The 21,491-nt window shown below is 46.6% G+C and overlaps 1 protein-coding gene across 8 annotated transcripts in view; it reads right to left on the bottom strand.

The window, feature by feature from the left end:
- NAP1L4 (nucleosome assembly protein 1 like 4) overlaps positions 1 to 17,232 on the bottom strand; it is a 45,892-nt gene extending 28,660 nt beyond the window's left edge. For 5 of the 8 annotated variants that reach the window (XM_037011460.2, XM_037011457.2, XM_073217327.1 and 2 more), the window contains exons 1-2: positions 17,076 to 17,232; positions 8,392 to 8,497 (exon numbers count right to left, since the gene is read on the bottom strand). The gene's annotated coding sequence lies outside the window, so the exon portion shown is untranslated. The other 3 variants (XM_073217325.1, XM_037011459.2, XM_037011458.2) reach the window with 3 other exon arrangements.
- Positions 17,233 to 21,491: the final 4,259 nt, after the last annotated feature.

Raw genomic sequence — 21,491 nt, 5'->3', positions numbered from 1 at the left:
TCAGAATAAATGCAATCAATTCTAACTTGCCTTATGTCTATAGTCAGTCTTAGCAACAGGAACATGTTATCTGCAGGCCAATTCCTGTAGAGCAATTCAAAGTGCTTCCCGGTGATTACACACAGTCTTTCAAACTAATTCACAGGACGAGTCTTAAATTCTGTCAATTCTGCATGTTCTGTCACTTCTACACTGAAGACCTACTGCTTGTGTAAAAACACCATGTAATATGCTCAGGATGATTTCACTTTCACAGGACACATAGAAAAGATTATGCCCAGATTAGGTGACTTTCTATCTATAAATATTAAAGGTAGGTTCTGGTACATTTATAAAGACCTGTAATTAATAGAATTTCAAAACTATCTAAATGCATGGCTAGAAAGAGCCCTTAAATGTAAAACAGATGTTGGTGAAGTTCCTTAACCTTAGATAGTAAATATACTTCACAGCCTCTCTGAAGGGTAGTCACAGCCTGATAACTGGTCAATGTTTCCATCTTAGGTATCTGAGTAAAGCTCAGACTTCTCAATCACAATGCTTTAGGGTACAACAAAATAACTTCTTATATAAGAAAAATAGCTCCAATTGGTATTTAGCAACTATAATCATCTTGTGTCTAACTCAATCACATTTTTCTTACTCTTAAAATTCAAAATATCACATAAATGTTACACTACCCATTTCAAAAAGGTAACTTGAGGAAGCAGATGACAATCAGAAAAAATTAAGCAACTAATTCTACAACAGCTGGCGGTACCCACACCATCACCTTAGCAGTGACTACACCTAGCCCCAAGTTAGTGAGGGTTTCAAAAACCCTTCAGCATGTATAATGTGGGGGGGGCACAGGGAGGCTGTGCAACACAGAGAAGACAAGTAGTGATTTCACAGCATCTTACTATACTGATGGACAGTGACTAATGGGGTATGTGGGAGGGACTTGGTGAAGGGGGGAGTCTAGTAAACATAATGTTCCTCATGTAATTGTAGATTAACGATACCAAAAAAAAAAAAAAAAAAAAAAACCTTCAGTGGTTCTCATCGCCTTCTGCTGAGCCCAGTCACTGAACACAGAGATTGGCATCCCTTCCCTTCCCTTCCCTTCCCTTCCCTTCCCAGCTCTGTCTATCTCGCCACCTCTTCCAGCTCCTGCTCCTCTGCAGGCCGCTACATACGCATAGCTGCAATCACAGCACTCTGAAGCTTCTATTCTGCTCCCAGCCATGCAAAATGAGAGGCAGGGAAGGCTTCAGAACATTTCAGGACACCGTCCTAAGAGCTACTGCCAACAGGCTGTTAAACACTGAGGGTTTTTCCCTATGACATGCCTTTGATAAGATCCATATGAGTGTGTGTGGCTTCTCACTGACAGAGTTCTTTATTCATGTAGCAAGAGCACCACTGCCACAGGATTATTTGTGGGTCAGAGAGTATGAATGGACACTTAACTGGCTGCACACTGACACCAACTCTAATTTGACTATGTAATCACAGCTTTCCACTGTCCAACAAATACATCCAACAGCACCTTCCTTGGGCCCCACACACGGACTCTGGAAGGCACCCACCCTACTGAAGCAGGCATCAACTGCCCTTTCCAGACAGACTCGGGTTGACCACCCAACCCAGCCACACACTGAATTCTAACACCTCCTACACTAGCAAGGCGCCAAGGGGCCAGGCGCTTTCTTACACTTAATACCCACACCAGCTCTCCCAGGGAGGGAACACCCCCAATGTACAGCAGAGAACACAGAGGCTAGAAGGTGAAAAACCCTGGTTTAATAAGGTGTCGAGTTGGGTTTCTGTCAACCCAAGGAAAGGAGGTAGATGGAGGCGAGCCTGAGTTACCAGAAATTGAGTTTATTCAGGAATAGCGCCGGAATGCAATTTGGGACACGAAAACTGCAGTGAGCTACAGGCAAGTCCCCTGAGGTTCAGGGCGGGCTGCTCCTATGGGCAGTGCACACAGGGGGAAAAGCCAGTTAGCAGCCATGCAGCCTGATCACTGGCTGGAAGACGTGGGGAAAGAGTCTTGTGGATGCTCACTGGTCAGAGGGTAAGTTCTGATCTGTGTAAATAAAGCATTTACAGGAAATCAGCCTGTCTCTATAAGTCCCCTTTTTCTGAGGACACACGCATGATATTCTCCATTTTGGACCCCATTTTAGGTTAATAACCTTTCATAGTCCCCCTCAGAGAGAGAGAGAGGAAGAGAGAAGAAACTTAATTAGGAGGATTATACCCAGGGCCAGAAGTCAGATTAGACCTGTTGGTGACTGCAATGAAGGTCTCCCCCGGCCTCCCCAGCTGCTTTTAGGAGGATGAAATGTCCCAGAGGCCCCTGGGGCCTGACCATTTCAGTCAATAGTGTGGCATTATCTTTCACTGTTTTCCCTGATTTGTTAACACAGACACAGCCTTCTTCCCCAGGCAGGGCGCGGGCTCCTCGTGGCGTACGCGGAGGAGGCTAAGGGCCCTGCAGCTCTGTAAGAGGACTTCCGTTGGGCTATCCGGGTTTGCTGGTACTCGAATGCTCGAACAGAAGCATCCAAGGCAGGTACCACGACTATGGAGAGACTCTGAATTTCCTTTTCAAGTTCCACTCTCCAACCCAAGGGAAAAGGTTTGGGTAAGGATGTCCAAATCCCTTTTTACCTACTATCTATCAGAGTATTTGTGGGCACCCACCCAAAAAGGTATCCATCTCAGCTACAATGTGCTCTTCTGAGTCGGCAGGAGAAAGAACCCAGACTGGGTAGGAGGAGGGGGGAGGGCTCTCCTGCCGGCATCGGAGGTGAGGGCAGCAGCCCCTCCCCAGCTGAGGGGTAGTGTGCAGTCTATGCTGCTTTCCCATAAAAACAATGAACCATCGTTTTTCAAAGAGAGGGCCTAGGTGCGTCCTTTTGCCCAGAGTTTCTTTTCCTGGAATAGAAGATCTCATGATCAAAGACACAGTCATTTACATATGACATGACAACTGGTGGTGTCAGCATGGTGGGAGTACGTACGGGAACATCTTCAGCTCTGATCTATCTGGAGTAACAGGTGAGTTTGATGACTGTGGGTGAGGTCCCAGTAGGCAGCTGGGCATTTTCCAAGGAGAAGGTAGGCTGACTCAAGTTCCCACCATTCACCGGATTTTTGATCAACTTCCCATGAGGCACCACTGAGAGGAAGCACATCAGCTTCCCACTTTCAGTACTGTTAGAACTTTCATTAGTCCACAACAGAGATATTAATGGAAGAGACATTATAGTCTCCTGGATTCTAGTGCAGAAGTGGACTCATGATCGTCCAAAGCATATATAACTGTATAGTTACATGTATTTAGTAGGAGGAGCCCATAGATTTGCCAGTAATGATATGACATACAGAAAGGTCTTGGTTAAGAGTCCAGACTTGAGTAAGGGGTATTCCTGTATGGGTGGGAGGCACTGAATGGAATGTTGTAGTGTTTGGTGCCAATTTACTGGGAGGGAAAACATGTTCAGCTTCAAAGGTACCAAAGGAAAATCCCACATCTCTGCCAGAAAGACTCTGCCATCCTTCTAAGAGTAATAGCTAGGCCACCAGTTCAGGTTCACTGTGAATGTTATCTCTGGCACAAATCCAACAATCACTAAAGATGGTAGAATCAGAAAACTTTTTATAAGGTGGGAACAAAGGGTATATTACAGCCAAAACAGAGGGCAGCAAAGAGGCGTGAGAGAGAGAAGACAATCAGAACCTTAAGCAGAATTATTTGGTTGAGCAATACAGGATGCAGTGAAGGGGGATGTTTCACAGATCTAGTCTGCGTATCTTAGGAAAATGGTTTACTCTGATGTCATCTGCTTTAGTCCTTGGACATCTTTAGCCTTAAGTCACCAGCTGGGTTGCAGATCCACTCAGGGTCCATACAGCTGGGACACACAAACCTAGGAGTCTGTCTCTGAGAGTCTGGCAGCACAGGGGCAAGTTGGTTAACACCAGGCAGGGCCCTTTCCAATGAGGCTGGAGGGAATTCTTACAGAGATGTCTTTTCTGGTAGATGAAGTCTCCAGGCTGTAGAAGTGTGATGTCTGACATCTTTGTTCTCCAGGGAGTACACTGTGTAAAGACTGCTCTACCACAGCTTGATTATTCTCAGTGGGTTTAATTTAGATCCCTGCAAACCTGTAATATGTGCCCTTTTATTAGCTGTAGGTCAAAGGAAGCAGGGGCTAAATGCATTGGCTGTCCCACGGTTATTTCAAAGAGTATGAGTTTATGAATTCCAAATGCAGCAGAGGAACGAGCGGCAGCCCTTTTGACCAACGTATTCAGGTTACAATCAATACAACCATCTGGGCTGGGGCAGCCATTAGAAATCCATTTGCCGGCCTTGACTGGCCCACTGGATGAATTAGTTGATGGTGTCAACAGACTTCCCTTGGTTGAATTCAGGGCAGGGAGAACAAGCAAGAGAAAAGCTTTTCGTGGCCTTCTGATGATCCCCCACCAAAATGGATTCATAAATGTCACCATTTTCTCAAGGGACCAATGGTTTAATTCATGTACAGAGGTCAGTAAGGGGAGTTTTAGGTTTTTCTGGCAGGCCTGGCTTATCACTGGATCCAAACCAGAGTCCCTTTACTTTGTGGTACCCATAAGCCTTACGTTTTCCAATTGTTTTTCTTTCAGACACCAGCTGTTGTACTTCCCGGGTCAGTTCCCATAGGTCCCCACCAGGGGGAGCAGTCTTTTGGACCATGACAGGTTTGGTCTATGGATCTCATAAGAATGAATGGCTTTTGCAGATTATTAGCAAATTGGCTTCCTGTGAATTGGACTGGCAAAGCCCAGGGACTTTAATGACAGCTGGAGCTTCTGGCAGCAGCCAACAGATTGTGGACGTTAAGGGCCACTCTTAAATTTTATCTGCACCATTAAGTGAGGTAACCCTGCTGTTTCCTTAACATTCCAAATCAAAGCCAGGGCCCCTCCAAACACCTATCAGCTCTCAGAATAGATGTCTGCTCTCTTGCCTTTAGCTAAAATAAAATGCACGTTGGAGTAAGGGCAGGTAATTAAGCCTGTTGAGCAGAAGTAGCCAAAGATAGGGTCTGCCTCAATAACCCCAAAAGGAATTGATACCACATACTCAACACAAAATAAACCATTTTCATTTTTAGGCAAGAGCCATCAGTAAACCAGGAATGATCAGCATTCATCAAAGAGGTTTCTTGTCATTTGTCACAAGGCATCAAGACAATCCATCAAAGCCCAACTGCCATGAGGACTTCACAGCAGAGGAGGGAAAAGGTGGGCTGAGACTGTCATGAGAGAGCGTGCGACAGAAGGGGCAGTAAAGGCTTCACAGGAGGAAGGGGGCTCGCTGAAAGGTGTTAGGATGGTGTGAATTTAAGAGAGCCTCAACAGCGTGCAGCACGAAGATGATCTGGAAGGACCCCATCACTGGAAGAGCAGTTATCAGGTACAGCCTAAGGCATAGCTGACATACTATGGACTGCACTGACCCAGGACTGGGTGACAGCCCCCCGTTTGGGGTAAGCACTCCCAGGATACTCCCTGCCTTTGCACATGCAAAAAGGAAAAAGGAGAGCTGATAATTTGGGTGTCCTAGGGGAGAAGACTTATTAAACTTCCTTTCAATGTCTTAAAGGCTGCTAATGTTACCTTGGTCATCCCACACAATGGGCTCAGCTTTGCTGTGCTTCAGTATGGCTTACAGGGGCTGCTCCACGAGCATGTTTAGGATCTACCTGTAACAATAACCAGCCAGCCCGAGAAAACCCCGCAACTGACATTTGGTTTGGAAAAATTAAAATGCCTTGGAATCTATTGGCTTCTAAGTGTAATAATCACTGTTCTGAGATGAAATGTCCTAAGTAGCAGACCTGAATTTGAACAAACTGGAGTTTCTCCTTTGAGACCTTTCATCCCTTAATGGCTAAGATTTTTACCAGGTGAACACGTCCTTTTGTGAGGAGTCCTGAGTGGGTGACCACAGCGGCAAGCATCTACACGCTGTAGTAAGGTCACTGCCATTCCAGTCTGCCTTTAGATTTGTGAGGACGGATGAACGCTCAGGAAAGCTCAGAGGTATGCCTGTCCAGGTACTTGTCCTTCCCAGGTAAAGGCAAAAAGATACGGACTATCCCTATCAACAGGATACTGAAAACACATTGCATGGGCTGACCGCACTGAGAAAGCTGCTTCCAGCAGGGATGTGCCAAAAGCATGTGAGGATCAGGGACAGCAGGTGGCAAGGAGTCGCACTGTTTACTGCCCTAAGGTCCTGGGCGAATCTCCACCCTCCACCTCCAACCTGCTGTTTGACTTGGTTTTGACATGAGCGTAAGGGGGGATAACGAGTCCTGGGGCCTAAGCCTGCCAGATTTCTTTATTTATAGGGTATTGGCTTATTCTCGGGAGAAGTTCTGAGGGTCAGTCTGGATCTTAATGGGAGGGGCACTATGAATTCTATGTCTGTTGAAGACTTTGCCGAAAGAGTAAGCGGGTATCTGGTCTAACAGTAGGAATGAGTCCAAAACTCGTTCTTCTTTGGTTTGTAGAATGCAAGAAAGGCAAGGGGCTTGAATTTTCCTTCGTGCTGGATTTCTCTGTCCCCTTTCAGAGAAAAACAATGGCAGTATGGTTTTTCTCCAGGAAATCTATTCCTACTAAATGTCTGGGAGCCAAATGGCTGAGGAGCCCTTTGGGTTGCAAAGGTCCCAGGCAGAGATAAGTGCTGAGAAATAGGGACACCCTGCAGTTTATCTGAGAGCCCTGCTATTTGTACACATGTATTGCTCTTAAGAAGGGACTGTGTAACTGTAGTGGGGCTGAGTGCTGACAGAGTAGCCCATGAATTCATTAACACTGTGAGGAATTTGTCCCCAGTCTGGAGAGCAGTCCCTCCTAGCCTATTTAATGGCAGGGTAGGGAACAGCTCCTGTGTGTCCTTGGAGTCCCATCGTGGGGGTGGGTTTGGCAGTTAGTTCTTGGAGGACTGCCACTATCTGGATTTCAATTTATAGTGATCCTTTCTCCACTGGCCACATTTTTTGCAATAATGACAGGGTCCTATAGGTCAGGTTGCTTTGGAGTCTCCCATTTTTGGAGTTGGACATTCAAAAACTTAATTGTGTTTCTTCTTGTTCATCTTCTGGGATATAAGCCAATTGATTGGCCAGACTGACATGGGCAGGGTGTACAATGTTTCCCATTCTACACAATTCTTTGACTAACAGCGTTCAGGCCATTTACAAACACATATTTAAAAGCCACCTGGGGGTGTTAACGCCTATGGGAAGCCAGGAATTTTCCTTGAAAAATACCTGAAGTCTGCTGTAAGAGTCATAGATAGACTCAGCAGGCTTTTGGGTGCATGCCTGAATCTTATTCCAGTCCCTAGGCTTTGAGAAAGCTCTAGGGATGGCTTTTCCTATGCTGCAAAATTGGTCATATAAAGGGGCTGGGGTTGGTTTAGTTTAAACCCTAGAGATTGTTCAGGGTTTTCCTAATTGGCAGCTTTAATCCAGGGCTGGGCTTGACCTTCTCCAACAAGCACTGACAATCCAGACAATGACAGAGATCGGACAAACTAGGCTGGGAAGGTCAGGGTTACAATACACAACACTGAACTCCTCAGCAAATCTATGGGGATCCTGTTACCTTGGGGAAGTTCTTAATTACAGCCCTAAGCTTGGCTTTTGTCCACAGGGTGTAGGACATTTGGGGTGGTTTAGCAGGATCCTCAGGTCTAATTTTGGAAAGGAAGGTTTGAATAGACTTGGTTGGTGAAGTTTCAGTGACAGGAAAGAAAGGTTCTGATAGAGGGGCATGGTAACGGGGGCGGTAAAGAGCAATACGGAGGAGGTGGAGCAGTGGGGGTAGGAGGAGTCTCACCTGGTACCAAGGAAGAAGCCTCTGACATTTTTAATCCACCTTTAGTTGTTTATTTGCGTCAGTCAACTTTGATACACTATTTTGTAAAGAGGCAATTTTAGGACCTGAGCATGTTTAGAAGCCTCCAGATACCAATGAGGATAACCATCCCATTTAGATTGTTTAATTTTGTAGCTACAGTCTTCTAGCTTAGTTTAGAATAAAACAAGTTGGGGAAATCAAAAGTTCCCTATAATGGTCACTGGAGTTCTAAATTATTTTTAGCAAGATTGGTCCATTCAGTCAAAAATGCACACCAGGAGGGACTTTTTTTTAAACACAAAACTGGCCAGTGTTCCTGAAAGGGAACCACCTTTAGAACACTTAGGTGATGGGGATCCCATTATTAGATCCAGAACAAAGGAATACTAACAACCTATCACTACGCAGATCCTGAATAAAGCTGAGCTTGACCAAAAGGAGGGGGAACTTGAAATTTGAGATGAGACTTACCAAATGAAAAGTTACAGTGACTGTGTAAAGGGCTCCAGTCCAGGCGCTGTTGTTCTTTGGTGATCAGTGCCTTCGGATCTCACTTCTGACACCATGTAAGGTCAACCTAAAAGAAAGGAGTTAGACTGAGGCAAGCTTGAGTTACCAGAAATCGAGTTTATTCAGAATAGCAGAGGAACTGCAATTTGGGCCACAAAAATTGCAGTGAGCTATAGCTGAGTCGCTTGAAGGTTCATCATGGCCAGATTCTATGGGCTGAGTGCACAGGGCGAAGATTCAGTTAAGAGCCATGCAGTCAGCTCACTAATTAGAAGATGGGGAGTCTTGTTTGATGCTCAGTGGTCAGGGGGTAAATTCTGATCTTCTGAAAATCAAGCATTACAGGAAGTCAGTCTCACAGTCTTTAAGTTTCCTTTTTCTGAGGGCACATGCATGAGATTTTCCATTTCAGACCCTTCAGTTCCATTTTTTATTAAAATCCTTTTGAACTTCAAATCCAGACCCTCCTGGCTCTTCCCTACCATCACTAACCACTTCTCTTCCTGCTGCCAGTCCCACCTGCTCAACTCAAGATTATTGTTGCTGTTGTTCAAACAGATGACAAACAATAGCTCAGTTAGGATGAGGATCCTGAAGTTCCACAGCATTCCCAAGAAATCCACTGCCTAGAAATGTAGAGTGAAAATGCCCCAATCCTGTCCATTATGTGGTTCCAGGGTCCCAAACAGTATTTGACACATTATCTGTTGAATGAATAAATACCCTACTGTAGGATACAGGCCAAAGAGATGCACCTCCCCATGGAATGACGCCACTACAACTGAAAGGATTCCTTCACTACAAGGATCTACTCAATTTTCTTTCTGTGAACACTTGTGCTACTTAAGACTATTTTTGGTGACATGATGACAAAGCAGTTAAGTTAAACACGACACAACACTGTCAAAAAAAAAAAAAGCACAAAATCAAGGATAGAGAAAAACAAAATAATGAGTTTAAACAATAGAAAAGAAAGCAAGTTTTGGGGACTAAACAACAAACCAGAATGTAGCAAGCATCTCGAACAAAGCAGACACAAAATAAATGATCTGGGTTTGAATTCTATCCCTATCATTTCCTAGCTGTATAGCCTCAGTTTCAACTTCCATAAACTAGACAGTACCTATACCAGAGAGGCTGCTGTGAAGACAGAATTACAAATGTAAAGTGTCTGATATAGGACACATGCCAGATCTCTTTCCACTTTCATAACTGCCATATGTTTATAGATTATTCTATCTATTGTTTGATATGAAACCAACAAATTGAGTTAATTGCTCCCTTTACCTACAGAAAATACAATGTAGAGTGGAGACATGCTATAAACTAGTGTTCAGTCAATCAGCTTTCATCACCACAATGTACTTTTATTTAGCAATCCCTACTATAGTTAGAATAGGAAGGTTACAAGGAACTATCAAATTTGCAAGTTTTAGAAATACAACCACCCATTTGTTTTACATGTTGTTTGAAATGCTGTTTAATCAATTTTATGAGACTACAACCCCAAGCCTCACCAGAAGGTTCTCCTACTTCTAAAAGGCAATCAAATTAATATGAAAGGGATATCAAAATTATAAAATTTCAAGAGTCCAATAGTTCAAGTTCCCTCCCAGGGTCAGAAACTTTAACTGAGTCTAGAATTTTAAATTTGGACTGGCAAGAAAATTTCCATAATTATACAAATGTTACGCTTTTATTTATTATAAGATACCTCACAATTTTATTTATGGATTCAGTTCTACCCCCCCAAAAAATTTTTACGGGTAAAATTTTCTAAATGCTTGCAGCAAAGTATCCAAATATAACTAAATTCTTATTTTTATTGAAAAATTTAGTCTATAGCTAGAATATTCATATAACTTCAAATTTGGCTACTTCTGAAGTAAAAAAATATAGTAAATTGGAGAATATGGTCACCCACACATAACCAAAATTTTTATACATTTATCATCTGTTTTAAGTCAAAGGTCCTCAATGTCTTCTCGTGAGGTAACAGAATGATTAAAATTTACTTAGATGTAATCAACATTCCTGTAAGACTTTAGGATTTCATTATAATTAGGGGTGCAGTTAAATGAACCCTATAACAATCACTTGTCTGAAGTTGAAGGAGGCCACCCCACCGTATGAACCCCAATAGAGCTAATCAGCTCCAGAGTATAGATCCAAGCCCACCACGAGTACTGGATCATCTTAGGACCACTTCAGAAGGGATGATGGGGACAAAGAATCATCTATTTATCTATTCTAAGGAGGAATCAGGAGACCCAGTGAGGTATCTCATCTCCAACCACAAAATCTTCAATACAGGAAGGCCTGGTACAGTCCAGATCTCATCTACCTTACATAGACTCTTTATCCTGACTATGTTCAAGCTCATCTAAATCATATGTAATGGCTGATAATCAATTACATATACACTTCCTTTTTCTTCTGATATTTATCACAAAATTAACTTTAAAAAGTCACTACCTATGCCTACAGATGAACTGAGATTGGCAAATGGTTCACTACTGAAGCTAAGTGTTAGGTATGGGGGAAATCTACTTTTGTTATGTTTGAAATTTTTTATTATCATGTTTAAAAAGAATAAACAAACAATACGTTTGCCTTCCCACTAAAAAACAAGTTCCACAAGAGGCAGGGACCTGTCGACACCTCAAGCAGTGATCCCTGGGTGCAGCATAGGGCTCGGCAGGACACAGCAGCCAAGCAAACTCTGCTCCATTCATTCATTCACTGCTGTGGAGCAACAGTCCAAGAGGTCTACTTGTACCCAGCATAGTGTTGGGGACCCCACACACACCTTAGTTTATGAAGACACACAGGAAGTCACGTCTGCTTACAAGATCTGCCACCAGAAAACACCAGACTGTCTCTTCAGAAACCTGTTACAGACTAAGTAAGCCCTTGGTTTTCAGGAAGAAAGTAAAAAAACTATTTCCTTTTCTTAACTAAAACACTATTTTTACATAAGCCACAGTGGTTTTCATTGCTGTTGCCTCAGTTTCCTCCTCCACTCTCTTTTCTGCAATTCATTAGTATATGACTAAATAAAGCAAACATTTTGAGTTTTTCTTAATCCACTATTTGAAGATCTTGTCACTCTGTCAGTAAGGCTTTTCCTCTCCATCCTACTTAAAATCACAAACACCCAAGTCCCTACTATTTCTTCTCTGCTCTTCTTCCCCAAAGCCCCTACCACCACCTAACTTGTCTGTCTCCCACTTTGGAAATATATGAAGGTAAAGCCCTTTGTCTGTTTTGGCCAGAGCAACACCCCAGTACCTAGGGCTGCACAGAGAAGACACTCAGCAATGAATAAACAGTTAGAAATGAAAGGTACATTTTGTGATACTGGATTACTGGATAAATGATGTTTTAAAATATAATGCAACTGGATTCTTACAACCTCTGTACATAAACATTTAAAGTATACAGTTGCTCTTTCTACCACAAAGCTATTAAACAGAAAAATTTCATCTTGTTTGTTAACAGGCTTTTTGGATAATAATAAAATGCACAATCCATACTGTCTAACTCCATACACAAAAGTAAACTTGAAATGGAATAAAGACCTGAATGTAAGTCATGAAACCATACAACCTTTAGAAGAAAACATAGGCAAAAATCTCTTGAATATAAACTGAGCAACTTTTTCCTGAACACACCTCCTCAGGCAAGGAAAACAAAAGCAAAAATCAACAAGTGGGACTATATCAAACTAAAAAGCTTCTGTACAGCAAAGGACACCATCAGTAGAACAAAAAGACATCCTACAGTATGGGAGAACATACTCATAAATGACATATCCGATAAGGGGTTGACATCCAAAATATATAAAGAGCTCATGCACCTTAACAAACAAAAAGCATATGATCCAATTAAAAAATGGGCCGAAGATCTGAACAGACACTTCTCCAAAGAAGAAATTCAGATGGCTAACAGGCACATGAAAAGATGCTCCACATTGCTAATCATCAGAGAATTGCAAATTAAAACCACAATGAGATATCACCTCACACCAGTTAGCATGGCCACCATCCAAAAGACAAACAATAACAAATGTTGGCGAGGATGTGGAGAAAGGGGAACCCTCCTACACTGTTGATGGGAATGTAAATTAGTGCAACCATTGTGGAAAGCAGTATGGAGGTTCCTCAAAAAACTCAAAATAGGAGCCGAAATAGCTCAGTTGGGAGAGCGTTAGACTGAAAAAACTCAAAATAGAAATAGCATTTGACCCAGGAATTCCACTCTTAGGAATTTACCCTAAGAATGCAGAATTCCAGTTTGAAAAAGACAGATGCATCCCTATGTTTATCGCAGCACTATTTACAATAGCCAAGACAATGGAAGCAACCTAAGCGTCCATCAGCAGATGAATGGATAAAGAAGAGGTGATGCATATACACAATGGAATATTATTCAGCCATAAGAAGAAAACAAATCTTTCCATTTGCGACAATACAGATGGAGCTGGAGGGTATTATGCTCAGTGAAATAAGCCAGGTGGAGAAGAGCAAGTATCAAATGATTTCACTCATCTGTGGAGCATAAGAACAAAGAAAAAACTGAAGGAACAAAACAGCAGCAGACTCACAGAACCCAAGAATGGACTAAGTTACCAAAGGGAAAGGGACTGGGGAGGATGGGTGGGGAGGGAGGGATAAGGGGGTAAAAGGGGCATTACGATTAGCACACAATGTGGGGGGGGGTGGCGCACGGGGAAGGCAGTATAACAGAGAAGACAAGTAGTGATTCTATAGCATCTTACTATGCTGATGGACAGTGACTGTAATGGGGTATGTGGTGGGGACTTGATAATGGGGGGAGTCTAGTAAACATAATGTTGCTCATGTAATTGTACATTAATGATACCAAAAAAAAAAGAAATATGCACCCCTATGTTTATCACAGCACTATTTACAATAGCCAAGACATGGAAACAACCTAAGTGTCCATCAGTAGATGAATGGATAAAGAGGTGGTGCATATACACAATGGAATATATTCAGCCATAAGAAGAAAACAAACCCTACCATTTGCAACGACATGGATGGAGCTAGAGGGTATTACGTTCAGTGAAATAAGCCAGACAGAGAAAGAAAAGTACCAAATGATTTCCCTCATTTGTGGAGTGTAACAAAGCAAAACTGAAGGAACAAAACAGCAGCAGAATCACAGACTTCAAGAAGGGACTAGCAGGTACCAAAGGGAAAGGGAGGGAGAAGGGGATTAAAGGGTGTTATGATTGGCACACGTAATATAGGGAGGGATGGGGAAGGCATATAGCACAGAGTAGTGACTCTACAGCATCTTACTATGCTGATGGACAGTGACTGCAATGGGGTGTGTGGTGAGGACTTTAATAATATGGGCGAATGTAGTAACCACAATTTTGCTCATGTGAAATCTTCATAAGATTGTTTATCAATGATACCTTAATAGAAATATATAAAAGCACAGTAAAAAAAAAGTTCCACAGACTCAGAATGGAAGAACGTTTAGCTGACAGAATAAGAGGGAATTTAAGGCTACACAATGAACAGTCAATATCAAAAGCTAAAGGCTACGAAGTGATCTTTTTGTAGTTTTCTTACTACAAAAACACACTGCTTCACCTGTTACTGAATACTCATGAAATTTAAAATTCAATGGCAAATGAAATCAAGCAGCCCCATTTTCTCTAAAGAGGACACAAAATTCTTCACTACTTATTAAGAAGGATCCCGGTTACTACAGCTCAAGGACAAATCACACAATTTCAGTTTAGGGAGGCAAGTAGTTGCTAACCTAGGAGATACTTATCCAGACCAGAAAGCTATTTCCTGCATTGATTACGCATCAGCGACTGTCTACTTCTAAAATCATCCCATTGGCGGAATAGTCTAAGTAGTATCAGCCTTTTACTTTGGATTCTTAAACACATTTCCCCTTAAAAACATAAAAGTAAGCACTCCTTAGACAGCAATCCCAGATTAAATTCCCAAAAACCTCCTCACTGCTGACCTATTCAATTATAGGCCATCACTGGGAATACTGGTTAGGAGCAGTATTAGTTTTTGCCTATATCATACAGTGGACCCCCCAGGCGTTTGGGAATTTCAATCACCCCCCCTGCCCAAAATACCATTCTCCTAAATAAAGAAAATTCAGGTTCTCTGGCAAAAGTTTTGGGAGTGTAACATGAGCTTATCAAAACCACTGAACCATTTCGAACTGTGAACAAATGGGAAGGAAGAAAAGAAAAACACTCTAAAAATAAGTAAGTCTGAACTCTGTCACTTATACATTTATATTCAAGGTCACCTCCTGCTGATGCTAGAAGACTTCCAGCTGCTCAAGAGAAAAATGAAGATGATTTCAATTTCTCTGACCTAGTGGTCAGAGAACTGCAGATGCACAGAACTAATACACCCTCAGTATCAAGAGGCCGCCAACACTGACAGGTCAATTGAAATGTTTTAATTAAACTTTCAAGTGCAAATTCACAGACTGGAATATGTTAATGAACACATCCCAACTCTATGAAATTATGAAGTACCTCACAGATAAAAACCTCTAGTAAACACTACAGAAGAGTCTGATCAATCTAAATGGCCAATTCACAAAATTACAAAGCCTGTACATTTTTAAGAGGCCAACAATGCAAAAGTATATTTATCCTTTTTAGAAATCAGTTTACTGAGGTTATCAAAACAAAGATGATAATCAACTATTGCAAAGAATTCAATTTCTCCAAACACTATTCTTATTTGTTTTGAAAAATAATACAAAATCCACAAAAATTTTTTCTGATGTCGTTTTTTGATACAAGTAACTGCAGACATTCTGAATCAGTATCACCAGTCCAGGGAAAAAAGGACTGCAGAGGGGTGTGTACTAACAGGGTTTTCAGACAGGCCTGTAGTGCTGAAGTAATTATTTAATGTAGTAGTTACAATTAGTTTGAAAACAATTATCTTCATTACCGTAAGAGGCCTTAAAATTCTGCTGAAATGTACCTAAGTAAACTTGGGAAGGTTACAATTCCTATACCTATCTTATCTGTAAAATAAGTCCATTTTATCACTGTAATTCTATAAAACATTGTTTTGCGATAGTATTTTTATTGACAGAAAGGTCTTGTCAGTTGATCCTTGCAAATATCCGAAGAGGATAATTTACCTTCAAAAGATGAAAGAAAAAAACTTTCTTGTCCCTTAACAAGTAAAAGAGCAACTAATAAAATGAGAGAAAATTCATTTTCTAGGGCTTCTTTTTTCTGCCAACTTAAGTGAGCCTCTTCTTCAGTCACCCCTTTAATTTTTGAAACAAGTCCCCAACCTATCACCACATTATTTTTTCTGGAGTTTGTTTAATTGCATATTACTGATTGCACTAGCAACTGCTAATCAATCTGAAATAATTTCCGATTCTACTATGGTAAGCACTCAGCATTCGGTGGAGTCACAGAATTTTGAGCTGGAAATGATCAGCCGGCTCAAATCCTCAGAAACCAGACTTCAGTTAGGCTCAGTCCAATTAGGAAAACATGATTCCTCATTAAAACTTTTCATTCCCTCTACAGAAGCACACGCTGGGCAAAGCTAGAACTGCCTGCATTTTAATCCAAGCTCTGTCACTTTGGACAAGCCATTAAGTTTCCCTAGTAAAGTCGGAAAATAATAGTATGCATCTCGCCAATTATTAATTATGAAATGGGTTAACACACGCAAAGAGAGAGGAGTCCTGGCGTGCAGCAACAGCCATTAGTCATTCAGCGGTACAGCTATTATTGCAGAAAGGAAGTAACTGAAGACTTAACTTTTTTAGGCCCAGCAACTTCCTGCACCGTGTACCGGTGCAACAGATTTTCCCAAGCCCGTTTGCACGTCCAGCCCTGCAGGGAGACGGAGCAGGGCCTGCCGGGGTGGGCACGCGGGCCCGAGCGCGGACTAGGGGCTCCTCGGAGCACGGGAAGCAGCGCCGGCCCCGCGCCCCCGCGCCGTGGCCCACACAGCCCCAGGGCTCCAGGGGTTTCCGCTGGCTCGGGCCGGGGGCGGTAACTGAGGTCGGTGCTGTCGGATCACACCTGCAGTCCTCCGCCGGATGGGAGGCGCCCGGGGTGCCCTCAAAGCGGCTGCACTTCCCGTCCGCAGCGGGCACGGGCCGCGCCGCGCTCCCTCCCCCTGGACGCGCGCCCGCCCGGTGCGGCAGGCCGCCGAACTCCGGGCCCTCGCCGCCGCCCGCCTCAACGCGGCCTCCCGCACCGCCGAGACGGGCGCCGCGCTCCCCGGGAAACCTCAGTTCCGACAACAAAAGGGCTCGTCGGGGTCACGGGCGGAGTCGCGGGCCGCAGCCTCCCCGAGACCCGACGAGGGCGGCGAGAACAAAGCGCCTCTTGACCTTCAGGCCGCGCCGGGCGGGGCACCTGCTGCCGTCGAGTTCCCGCGGCCGCCCCGCCTGCTCCCCGCCCGGGAAGCCGGCCCGCTCTGCGTCCGTCCGCGGGCGCAGCCCGCCGCTCAGGCGCTCTGGCCCCGCCCCTGCCGCCGCGGCCTGCCTCAAGGCGGCCCCGGGTGTCCTCCTCAGCTGCGACGCGAGCCCCGGCCCGATCCCGCCCCCGCTCCGTCGGCCACCCCAGCGCGCCGTTTACCCACCTGGGAGCCTCCAGTCCGTACCTCACGCCTCCTGCGGCGGCGGCGGCGGCGGCGGCGGCGGCGGCAGAGCGTTCGCCTGCTCTGGGGTCTACGCCGCCGTGGCCGCCAACAATGCCGCCTCCCATTGGCCGAGCTCCATGACCCGCCCTCAGAGAGCAAGAGTTGCTGCAATTGGATGGGCTACGCGCAAGTCAATTCCGCCCTGGGCCGTCGGCAACGCCCAATCAGAGGCTGCGGAGGGCGCGCCTAGCAGTGCCGCGCTCAGACCCGCAGGCCGTCTGTAAATAAGGAAAGTGACGTCTGCAGCAGCGCGCGCTCGCGCTCTTTCCACCTCCTGAGCGGCGGTGGGGGCACCCGGAGGCCACGTGGAGGGAGCCCCTGGCCCCACTACCCGCCGACCGCCCTGCGCCTCCAATTCAGCTGCGCCCCAGGAACGCGCGCTCGGCCCGCCGACTTCCCGCGACCCCGTCACCCCTGGCTCCCCGCGCCCTGGCTCGCGCCTGCACAGACCCGCGGCCGGGAGGAAGAGCAGGTCCTGGGCCCTGCGGGGAGGCCCGCGGGGCGCCGGCCCGGCCGCCCACAGCGCAGTTCACCGGAAAGCACCGGACCGGCAGCTTGCTTGGGATGACAGTTTGGTTGGAAAACCATTTCCCCAAGGCGGGGCTCGGAGGCCCTTCATTTCCACGACTCTACCGGCAGCTGGGGTCTTTAATTATTTGTATACATTTGTTAAGAAACTTTCTCTAGGTGCGGTTGATTTTGTACGTTTCTAAGTAACTCCGGGGGGAAAAATCCCGGGGCAAAATACCTCTGAAACCAAAATCAAAGGGAGAAATAAAGTGAGAGAACCCACCTCTCCCCCGTGTCTGTCGCCACCCCGCCCCAGAAGAGGCCCCACCCGACCTCTCCGGTCCGGATAAGCCCGCCCTCGCCCTGTTGATACCGAGATGGCTTCTTGCCACTCCTTGGAAACACCTATTGATAGGGAGATGTGCTAAGGCCGGAAGAAAGATTTTGGAAATACTGCAATTTTACCCACGACGTTTCTAACAAATTTTTAGCAAGTTGTTTTGTGGTGGTTCAGGGTGGGGGTTAAGTTCGAAACCATCTGAAGCCCCAGGGTTTGGGGGCTGCTAGGGACATACGGTTGGTTACAAACCAAGAGGTGGCCAGCAGGTGGCCAGGTATGACCCACACAGATGAGCTCAGCCTGCACAGTGTTTCTGTGCTGGGAGAGGGTGGCTACGATTCCTATTTGCCTTGCTTGTATTTTCTTACTTTTCTGTAAGGACCTTGCTTTGCTTTTGGAGTGAGGGGTGGGAGGGAATGGGATGCATAAACTACAAAAGAACCCTAGCGGTTTCAGATCTGGAGGCCTCTATTTAATGGGGTGTCCGATCCACTGAAGTCACTGTATCTGGCCCTGCCAGGATGTTGGGGGTTGGTGCAGGTGGCACACAGCTGGTGGAGCCCCCAAAGGGCCCCAGACCAGTGGTGGTAGGGCAAGTGGCCCCAGGGGGCAAGTCTAGTGGAGGTAGACCTGCTCTGGGGGTGTGGCCTTCCCCTGAGGTCACTTCAGTGAGGTGGGAAGGTGGGTGGCGTCTGCCTAAAGCCTTTCTACTTGTAATGGTGTTGAGAAAGTACCACCAACAGAGAACATAAAAGACACAACAGAAATGCATTCTCTCCAAGTTCTGGAGGAGATGAGGCAGAAATGAAAGTGTCGGCAGGGCCATGCCCCCTCCGGAGGCTCCAGGAAGCTCCTTCCTGCTTCCTTCCGCTTCTGGGGCTCCCGGCCCCCCTCCGTGTTTTGCTTCCATCTTCACATGGCCCTCCCTGTGTGTCCTTTTGTGAGGACACCCCAGTCACTGCACTAGGGCCACCCTAAGGGCCTCCTCTTGATTACATGTACAATGACAACAGTTTCCAAATGTCAAGAGCGCAGGTACCAGGAGTTCGGGTTGAACCTATTCAGCCCCCAACACACTAAGGACACCACCATTGTCCTGGTCAGTGGGCTGGGCTGTGGAGAGCAGTAAAAGGGCAAGTATTCCTGGGTCAGACCCCTGGGGCCAAACCCCTGCTCTACCCACTTCCAGCTGGCATTCCTGGAAGAGCCTGTGTCTTCTGTCTGTAAACTGGGGCACCTGCAGTCCCTGCATCCTAGGGCTGTGGGGGCTGTGGACGTCTGGGCGATGGCCAGCCTGGTACAAGTGCCAGCTGCTCTGATCACTACAGTGGCTAGTGCCTGAGGACCTGGGTGTGGGCGGGCAGAGTCGGGGTGGTTCTTAGAGCTGGAGCTAGGCCTGTCCTGCAGCCCCTGTTCCCCAAGGCTCTCGGAAGTCTTCCTGGGAGCTCAGCCTGCATCATGCCCGGGTGACATCTGGCCCCCCGGAGGCCCAGGGCTCAGGATGACTCGGAGCAGCTGCCATGAGGCCTGCATGCCCAGCCTGGGGCTGATCCAGGCTGACCCTTTGAGGGGCCAGAGGGCTAACTGCTGGGTCTGCTCGTGGCCCAGATGCTGCCTGGAGAAAGGAGGCCAGGCCTGGGACAGCACAGCCGCCCACCGTCCATCACACACAAGAGCTTTGGTCTCTTACGGGTATGGAAGAAGGATCCTTTGTGGAGTTGTGAATGACATCAAAGTCCTCTCCATCCACATTTCCCTTGTCAGCTCCTGTTTCATTTAGGTCCAGCTGGTCAGTCACTTCCTCTGAGAAGCCTTCCTTGAACTCCTCCAGGCCGCTGCCACCTCCACCTGCCTTATTTCCATTAAAGCACCCACTGCCAGCCTTCTTAGTGCATGTTCATTGATTACATGCACGTCTCTCCCCACCTCCTGCCCACCCACCCCCACCCACTGGCCCCACCACTAGGAGGGGGAATGTCAGGCAGGCTTCCAGGAGGAAGTGGTGCTTGCTGATACCCAAGAACTCATAACTGGGCCTGCAGGGAGAGCCTGGGTGGGCTTGACATTTCAGGTCAAGAGCATGCGCTGAGGCTGGGAGGTGAGCGGCACAGTGCATCCCAGGACCTATGTGAATAGCTCAGGGCAGCTCAAGTCCCTAAAGACAGCACCTGGGAGCCCCACTGGGTGTTGAGCCTGGGCAGGTGTCCCAGGCACACATTTGCATGGTGGAAATTTGGTGGGGTGGTGAGCCAGTACTGCCGGGGGCAGGCTGCACTCAGTGTCCTCACCTGCCAAGTGGGAGTGACGGGAGGGCTATCAGGTCACAGTGACACCAATTGCCATCCTAAGCACCCAACCTGGGTCTGGCATCTTTTTAGATGTTGGGTCAGATTCCCCAGCACAAATGGGATGATTTGTGGTGGGCCTCATGTGGGTGGCTCTTTGGAAACTGTAGTGTCCAAATTCACGTCTACCATGAGATCAGGCAACATTCCCCACCTGCCTGCCTGCACTGTCCCCGTTACAGCTACGAATGGGTTTGTTTAAATAAGGCATAAAATGTCAATGTCTCTGTGATTTCCTGGGGCTGCCACAGAGCACTCACTGTGACCTGGGCAGCTGAGACAATGTTCCTTGATCCTCTCCCAGTTCTGCACTGGAGGAGCCTGAAATTCCCGTCACAGGACCACGCTCTCTCCCGAGGCTCGGGGAGGGTCCTTCCTGCCTCTTGCACTTACGTGGTTCCAGGCATCCTGGGCTTGTGGCCGCATCCCTCTGTCTCTGTCTCTGTCCTCATAAGGCCCTATCTCCCTGTGTCTCTCTTCTTATAAAGACACCAGTCATGTCGGATTTAGGTCTCACCCTATTTCAGGGTGGCCTCATCTTACCTAATATTATCTGCACAGACCCTATATCCAAATAAGGTGAAAGGGTGGTGTTCTGGGCACATGAATTGTGTGGGGGGCGGTACATGATTCAAGCCAGGACATCTGTCCTGGAAAACCGGGTAGCTTCCCCATGGTGGCCTCTCTCTCCAGAGCTGGTCCCAGCAGGTGGCCGCCCCAGGAGCCCGTGTACTGTTGGAGCTGAGGAGCCTGGCCCAGTGCTGTGGGGCCCCTACCGACCACCTCCTGCTCTGGGATCTGCCCTCACCCTCCCTCCAGGCTCACCAAGGGCCAGACACTCACCCCCTGGCTGCCCCAGAACACTGGGCTTTCCCATCAGCTTCAGAAAGTGGCTCCCAGCTTCTGAGGCCTTGCGTCTGAAGCTGCCACCCCACCCGGGCCACAGGCTCTCAGTGGTTTCCATTCCACATGCCCTGGGAGGCGGGAACAAGCCATCTGGGCCCTCGGGATGCTTTTGTTCTAAATGCCTCTTTGCCTCTGTCTGGGGCCCTTAGCCAGACACCCAAGCTTTCCTGACACCAGAGTGTGGTACTGGCGTATCTTAGCCACTCCGTGGACAGTCCTTTCTGATCCCCTCCTGCCAGCAGAAGCACCAGCAGC

This window comes from Manis javanica, chromosome 11 (genome assembly GCF_040802235.1).
Source record: "Manis javanica isolate MJ-LG chromosome 11, MJ_LKY, whole genome shotgun sequence".
NCBI lineage: Eukaryota > Metazoa > Chordata > Mammalia > Pholidota > Manidae > Manis > Manis javanica.
The sequence above is the reverse complement of the archived record's forward strand: the minus strand, read 5'-3'. Positions and strand labels throughout refer to the sequence as shown.